This window comes from Populus euphratica, unplaced genomic scaffold (assembly GCF_000495115.2).
Source record: "Populus euphratica unplaced genomic scaffold, PopEup_1.0 scaffold25.1, whole genome shotgun sequence".
NCBI classification, from domain to species: domain Eukaryota; kingdom Viridiplantae; phylum Streptophyta; class Magnoliopsida; order Malpighiales; family Salicaceae; genus Populus; species Populus euphratica.
The window spans coordinates 2,509,638-2,518,235 of NW_011499851.1; the positions used below are offsets into that span (position 1 = coordinate 2,509,638).

The window sequence follows — 8,598 nt, forward strand, 5'->3', positions numbered from 1 at the left end:
TTTTAATTGATTTTGTTTGCTAGTTTAATTGCTGCAATAGTTTAGATAATCACAAACCAAACCCCCCCAATTACATAATGCACGCCATAATAATCTGACTTGAAACTTCCTTGTGGGATCAACCCCTTACTTGCTCTATACTATCTTGTGTGTTTTAAGCTAGGGTAATTAATTTGTGCGACCGCGATATTGTAATAGTTGATAACTTTGTTCCAATTGTAAATGATTCTAGTGATTACTCTATGATCCTTTTCTTTTCTTCTTTCTTTTTCTAGTAAGCCATAAATGCATCTATGCTTATTATTACATGTAACTAATACTTTCACATGTAATAACAACATCCATTTCTTGATTGTTATATAAATATATTGACAATCCATTCAATTCAATTTAGTTTGTTAATTCAATTCTCCAAGTTTTCACCAAACAAGTTAACTAAAAATCTAATTAAACAAAAAAGTTAAATTTCAAAATATTGAAAAAAACCTCACCTTAGCTCCCTTAAATTCTCAACAACCTAATAACAACAATAAAAAAACCTTAAAAAATAAAGCATACATGAAAAACAATTTTAATTACTTTGCAAAACCATTATTTTCCAATCCCTTCCTAAACAAAAATTCAAAGATCCCAAACTCTTCAAACATTAAAAAAAAAGGAAAAAGGTAAGGGATAATTTATAAGAAATAAACGAGATCAAACCATGTTAGCAAGAAAAATTGATATGATTGTTGTTCATTGAATCTTTACTTGTTCTAAATGCTCCTCTAAATGAGTTAATGCCAAGCTTATTAATGGGTCATTATTGCATACTTCTAATTTATTTTATGATTTTTTATATTTTTTAATGGGTTTTGATTTGAAAATTAAAAGTGGTTTAGAGAAAAGTCAAAGAATTAGATACTTTGATTGAAGAAAGAGAAAAGACAATAAAGATTTTGATAAAAGAGATTCTTGATTTTTAATATATATGGGTATTTTAGTTTTTTTTAATATAAAATTTTAAAGGTGGTATTGAGAGGGAAAATAAAATGTAGAATAAACTTTAGGATATTTGAAGTAATTTTTTCTTCTAATAATGATTCTAATAATGATGGTAGATCATCCTTAAAATCAACTATAAAATCATCAAGGATTGATTTTTTTTTTTACTATAAAATCATCAAGGATTGATTTTTTTAAAAAAATAACTTTGGAAATGTATGATTATCAAAGAAATGGCAAAGCCAAAGCTAACATGACAAATTAAATGATCTCTTAAAAAAAATTAAATAATATTTTGAGAAAAAATACAATTAGTGGCTAATTTAAAAGAGAATTAATTAACTGAATCAAACAAAAAAAAGAAGATAAAAAAGTCATAATCAATATTATGAAACACATTAATGATTTATACTTATTTGTAAAATCATTTATCAAAAAAAATATAAATCAAATAGCCATTTAATAGAATTAGAAAAACAACTGAAGTTTTTTAGTTCTACATCCAAAATTGTTTATCATGCTAATTTTTATAGCAAAGAAAAGTTACAGCAAAGAAAAGTGAGTGTTTGCTTAAAAAAATTAATCTAATAGGTGAAGAAAGTTGTTTTGCTTTTTTTTTTTTGTAAGAAAAGGCTAAAAAACCTAAAAAAAAATAAAAATACTAATTCATCTAAAATTTTATACAGTCCAATAAAATGAGTCCAATAAAAAGGGTCAAGAGGTCCTGTAAATCCAATATTATATATATAAAAGTTATGTTGTATATAATTTTAGATAGTATTTAAAATTGTAGTAGAATTATTATTTTTTAAATTTATTTTTGAAAATATATTAAAATAATTTTTTAAAAATAATTATACCATAAAAATAAGTACAACCTTAATCTTAATAGTAATGCAAAAACTTAGCATAAGAACGCACGTGGGGACAACTTCGCGAGCCAAAAAAAAAAAAGGAGGAGAAAAAAAGACCGGTGTGTTCATTATTCTTGACTAAAAAAAAAAAAAAAGAAGGAAAAAAGACCGGTGTGTTCAATCAAAACGAACTCTGCAACTCTCCATCTCAAAACAAATTAATAAAATAAAACCTCAAAAATCTCTCACATCACCGATTACCGAATCATCACCGTTCATCAACGTCTAGATCTGCATTTCCGACCTCCATCCGCCGTCGGTTAAGGGAGACAAGGGGTTGTTTGACTAATATTTGAGGCGCCGATCAACTGGATCAGAGATGCCGGAGGCAGCTTCCGCCATCTACTTCTTGAATCTTCGAGGCGATGTCCTTATCAATCGCCTCTATCGCGACGACGTCGGGTAATCTCTCAACATCTGCTTTCATTCACACACACACACACACACACTTGAATAGAACTTTTAGGAAGCTTGCCGGTTTAAATGTATCTTTTTTTATTAAATCATTTCTCATTTAGCTTAGATTATGTGCCATCGCTTGCCAGATTAACTCCAAGCGTCGGATAGATTATATTTCGATTAAAATTTATGCCAATAACAAGTAAATGTTATTGTTTTATGCCGTGGATATCGGAATGATTTTTTCCACGAAATTGCTTCAATGAATAATCGTCACTCAGAACATATGATAAGTTGTTTCACAGTTTAAAAGAATAATTGCACAGTGCAATTTCTTCATCATAGTTCTTATTCTATAAAAGTAAGTCCCGCCGAAAGCATAAAATGGTTCACACGGCCGCAACTTCATCCTGCTACTTTGCTTGTAGTTTGCTTTTGAGATATTCAATGAGGCGTGAGCATTCCCAATTTCTTGTCTTCAAGAGGAATCGAACCTCCAAGGCTCCACTGCAAGGTTTTGAATCATACAAGGCTATCTTTTCCCCTCCGAAGAATATCCAGAGTAAATAATTTCTCCTTTACTTTTGCGAAGAAGACAGAATTTGGTATTCCTTGAGTGGTAGAGGCCACAGTTGTTGTGTAATAAAGCATTGCAGCAGGTAATGCTTGCTAAGCATGGGCTTTTGAATTCTTTTCCTTTTCATGAGAGGGAGAGTAACTGCATGATTGGAGCCAAACACACTGTTGGAAGATGAACACAGGATGCTACACCTTCTCTATCGATTTTATATCATTCCCCTGTGATTCATCAAAAGCGTCCACTTGCTTTTAGTGGGAAACAATGCCTCCATTTTTTCCTTTTCTTTTTAGCCTGTTCTTCTCATTTTCCCATTTATTGCATTTTCTGTATTGGTCCTCATGTTTGTGTCTAGGCTGCATTACAATGTGGCTCTTTGCAATTTGTAATCTTCAGTGGATGCTAAACTTTTTCGATTTCTGTCAGTGGAAATATGGTGGATGCTTTCCGTTTGCATATAATGCAAACAAAAGAACTCGGTACATGTCCGGTGCAGCAGATTGGAGGTTGCTTTTTTTCTTACATGAGAATTAGCAATGTCTACATTGTGATTGTTGTCAGCAGCAATGCTAATGTAGCTTGTGCATTCAAGTTTGTTGTTGAGGTAGTTAGCTCTTTCTTAGTAGTCACTTTCTTTTTTAGGTTTAGCTTTTAATCCATTTGAGGATTGGCCTAGTTGGTCTTTCAAAAGGCTAATGGAAATTGCTTTCAGGCACTGAATGATCCAATGGAATAATAATAAAATAAAAAATGCTACGTACAAAATGATGAGCATCCAGCACTGATCATAATATTTCTCTCTTTGTAGGGTGATTCTCTTAGCAACATGATTACATTGTTCAGCTATTATTCATGTTACTACAAATGCCAAATTAGATTGTACTTTTGGTGCCAATTAAGTCTTAAGCCATTACATGCCCAGTGATCAAATAGTATTTCTTTCAGATATTTTATTTGCAGGAGACTAAAAGTTAATTGTTTCTTTAGTTGTTGACACTGCTATTCTCTGGCTGCATGCAAGCTGTTGCGTTGTTCAAATCGTACTTCGGTGGGGCTTTTGATGAAGATGCCATCAGAAATAATTTTGTTTTGATTTATGAGCTACTGGATGGTATTCACTTGAAGCCAATAGACTCTTATGATTGCATATTTGTACTTTCCCTTATTTTTATATTTTTGGAAATTCAATGAAATCTACTTTATTACTGTTTCCCTCATGGGGTGATTCCACTTGTCATTTTCCAACAAGTGAAAGGTTAAACGTGATTTCTTTTCAGAACTGGAATGTTATGTAAATTAGTGATTTATTGGTATCTACATTGAAATTGCAGAAATCATGGACTTTGGTTACCCTCAAAATCTTTCTCCTGAGATTTTAAAGCTTTACATCACTCAAGAAGGAGGGCGCTCGCCCTTTTCATCCAAGGTTAGATGTTTGTTTCAACAACTGTCGTTCAGAAGAATTAATGCTGGACGTTTATTTCCAATTCTGTTTTTAATTTCCAGCATTGGCTTCTCATCAATGCAAATGTTGTATTAATAGCCACTGACCCTTTTCTTGTGTTTTTACCATTGGAAAAAAGTAGTCTACAGACATACCTGTCCCCAATGCAACTTTACAAGTCACCGGTGCTGTTGGTTGGCGCAGAGAAGGCCTTGTTTATAAGAAGAATGAGGTGGTTCAATTTTTCCTGCCACTCACTTCATTGTGGTTTGGCCATTTGGCAGGATTTTCACATTATTTACATACAGGTTTTTCTGGATATTGTGGAAAGTGTAAACCTTCTTATGTCTTCAAAAGGTTGGTTATGATTTTTCTTCTTCAAGATTTTCTGTATGTGTTCTTTTGGATATAATGTAACCACTGACTTGGTTGCTCATAAACAACTTGGTCATTATAGGTAATGTTCTGCGATGTGATGTAACGGGGAAGATCCTTATGAAGTGCTTCCTCTCTGGAATGCCTGATTTGAAGCTGGGTTTAAATGATAAAATTGGCCTTGAGAAAGAGTCACAACTGAAATCCCGTCCTACTAAAAGGTAGTTTTTCATGGTACATAAGTATCATCCACTCCATTCTGTACCCTCAACAAAGTATTATCCTTGACATTTCTGTCCTTTTCCCTTTAGTTCTCATATTTCTATATGAGCCTCCTTTTTTAGCGTAATGCATCATTCTATTTTTCTGATTTGTTTTCCTTTCTATCTTTTCCAATTAGTTAGGATGTGAAGTGCTCTCCTTGCACATAATTTTTTGTTTTTTCTGTAAATTAACCTGGGGCTCATCTTGCTATTGTAATCCATTTGAAAAATGATATAATAGTATACTTGGCCTACACTGGTTTATTCACCCTAATGTATCCATACCAACATACAAATACCTTTCCTGGGATGAACAGTACCCCCTTCTCTCATCTATCATCTATCATCTATCATCTATCATCGGTGTCATCATAAAATTAAACAGTTATGAACTGCAGCAATATTTCATTTCCTCTTGTGCTTTTGTTCATTTATCTTTTGCCATCTGCTTTCTCTAGAACCTAGACCATAAGCAAATTTTGTGAACTATTGGAAATTTGGAGCGGGTATAAAATTCATTGCTGGGCTTTGAATAGCCTTAGCTAGTCTTTTCTGCTTTGTTTTGTGACTTCTCTTCTTTTAATCTACTTTTGTCTAAATTTGATCTTTTCATTTCACATTTCCAAGGAATTGATTCTTGTTAAACACATAATTATGTTCTGTTGATTTTAGACTGCAACGTGCTACCGTTATGTTTGTTTCATTAACCTGGTCTTTAAATGCGCTGTTTTATGCAGTGGCAAAACAATTGAGCTTGATTATCTTACGTTCCATCAATGTGTAAATTTGACAAGGTTTAACTCAGAGAAGACTGTTAGTTTTGTTCCACCAGATGGTGAATTTGAATTGATGAAGTAAGCTGAAGAAATCTTTATCATGATTTGTTGCATGCCTGAAGTATATGCTCAAATACTCAAGCTACCCATGTGAATTTTGGAATTTGATAATAAAAATATTTAGCAGTTGGTGTGCCTGTTGCATCTTTGTCTTTCAAATGAATTATTAATTTATCAAAAGAAGTTGTATGGTATATCCCAAAAAAGAATAAAAAAAATAGATATTATTTTTTTCACTTTTGGTCTGATAATAGTCTGGACTCTGGAATTTATCCATAAAAAAAAAAAAGAAATAAGGTCTGGACTCTGGAGCATAACATGCTTCTCAAAGGATTTCAGTTGCATTAATCATGCCAAGTCACTACGTTGTATGCTTGACAATTGATTGTGTTTGATTTTACTTCTCCATGGTCTATCTGGAGCCTCTACTTTGCATAGACTGTTCTTTTTTTTTGATGAATTTGCGTAGCCTGTTCTATCTTCATTCCCCAAATCTAGACTTGCTTGAATGCACATATATATTTCCTTTTTTTAATCTCCTGTCCTTCTATAATTTTTGAAGTTTTGATGTATAATTGCTTGGTGATTCATTTTTTCCCCAGGTATCGAATTACGGAAGGGGTTAATCTTCCATTTCGGGTATTGCGGACAATCAAGGAACTGGGTTGAACTCGCATGGAAGTGAATGTCAAGGTTTGTTCTTTTCTGTTCAGTTATCATGCATTATGTGGATGTTTGCTGTGGTGCAGTTATCTTATGTAGACTAATTTTCAGGTTAAGAGTGTCTACGGTGCAAAAATGTTTGCACTTGGGGTTGTCATCAAAATTCCTGTTCCAAAACAAACTGCTAAAAAAAGTTTCCAAGTTACATCTGGTCTAGCGAAGTACAATGCTGTGATTGATTGCATAATTTGGAAGTAAGTATATGCTTAGCTTGTTAAATGTGTAAATTTTATTTTTTTCTTAGGTTCTTTGGATGGTTGTTCTCTATGTTCTCTTTATAAAAACTGCAATGTTGAATTTATCCCTTTCAATATCACATTCATAAAGTTGTTAGTCTTTCCATCATTTCAAATGTGAAGCTGCATGGAAATGACCTTAGTTTATTGTGACATTCTGATCCAAGAATGATCCTTTTTACTGATTTAGTTTATTTCTTCCTTTTAGGTTCAATAATTATATACCACCTATTCTTTCATAGCCTCTGAAGCTCCATTACACGGAAAATAATACCAACAGGCAGAGGCTAGTCTTGAGGTTGGATGACCTTTTATGAATAGTTGTATACAAATTAACTTCTCATGAAATCTGTATTAATGGAAGGGTAAGATTACTTAATTTATTTGGGGCCATTGAGCCTGGCAGTACATATAGATTCATCAGATGCCTTTCTGAGGATTGTACTGAAATGACGGTCTGTGTGCCTGCAATGCCTACAATGTTAATAAACCTGAAGGTTTTTGTGTATGTGAAGAAGCAAATAAGATGCTGATTGCAGCTTCTATTAATTTATTTTTTTTAAAAAAAAAACATTTGACATTTTAGGCATTGTCTCTTACACTGCACATCAGGACAGGAACCAGCAACACTAGTGTGAACACATGTAACCTTAGATTGATCTGAATTGCAATAAGGAAGTATTTGTCATCACTGACACCCTCGTTTCTCCTACTTCGTAAAGGTCATGTTAATACTAACTTGGAAGTTTTGATGTTCTAACTTTGACATGTTTACAGAAAAGGCAAAATCTGAAGAAATGGCTTTATCATATTTATTCTGTGTAATTGAGATAACATCTCAGTGAATATTGTTATTGAGCCCAAAATTGATTTCCCATAGTTTAGATGGTTTATAAGATGTCCTGCTGTCATGCATTTGGCCCAAATAGGAGTCACTCAACTTTGGGCATGCCTTGATTGATCAACTCCCACGCTAGTACATTTACTTATTTGTGTTTGCTATCTTATTACCTCAATAGATTTACTAATTCGTGCATGTTAGCTTTATTGTACAGATATGTTCTATTGTAAATTTGTCCTTTTTAAATTGTACTCCTAGTGCTGTTGCTTATGGGCATGTGTTTGGAGCTGTTTAGGATAAGAAAATTTCCTGGACAAACTGAGCCAACCATGAGCGTGTAAGTTGAACTGATATCCACAATGGCAGAAAAGAAGTCTTGGACAAGGCCTCCAATTCAGATGGAGTTCCAGGTCCTGATGTTTACAACATCTGGTTTACGCGTTCGTTTTCTAAAGGTATGAATCTTAGCTAAAAGCCATGTTACTTCCTTTATGTGTAAAGCAGAAGGTATGACCTAAGTGATTTTATGCAGGTATGGGAGAAAAGTGGGTACAACACAGTTGATTGGGTTCGCTATATTTACCAAAGCAGGCTCATATGAGATAAGGTGCTAGAAGTATTGGAATGCTGTTGTGAGACAGAGGACGTTGCGGGGGGATGATATCATTTGCTAGTAATTCTAGCCAATTTGAAATGAAATCAATGCTTCATTAGCCTTGTCAACAACAGTGATAGAGCCTCCTTTTCCCTCTGAAATGAGGCCACTGATTTCCTTGATTCATTTTTAGTTGTCAATATTCTATTATTTGGAGTGAGCAGTGGTTTTGCTGTAAAGGCTTGGCCCTTTTGATAAAACTGCAAGACAAGTTCTCTAATCACGCTCAACTGTATGTAGCGTTTTGCCACAGTTTCTGTTTATAATTGATATAATATTAGTGTTCCTAGATTATTATTTTTTGAAAATGTACATATAAGTGCATTTTTGACAGACAAAATGATCAATGCT

General features: G+C 33.3%; 1 pseudogene; it reads left to right on the forward strand.

Moving 5' to 3' along the window:
* The first annotated feature begins 1,994 nt into the window (after positions 1–1,994).
* On the forward strand, positions 1,995–8,580 carry LOC105121583 (AP-2 complex subunit mu-like; annotated as a pseudogene).
* The last annotated feature ends 18 nt before the right edge of the window (positions 8,581–8,598 follow it).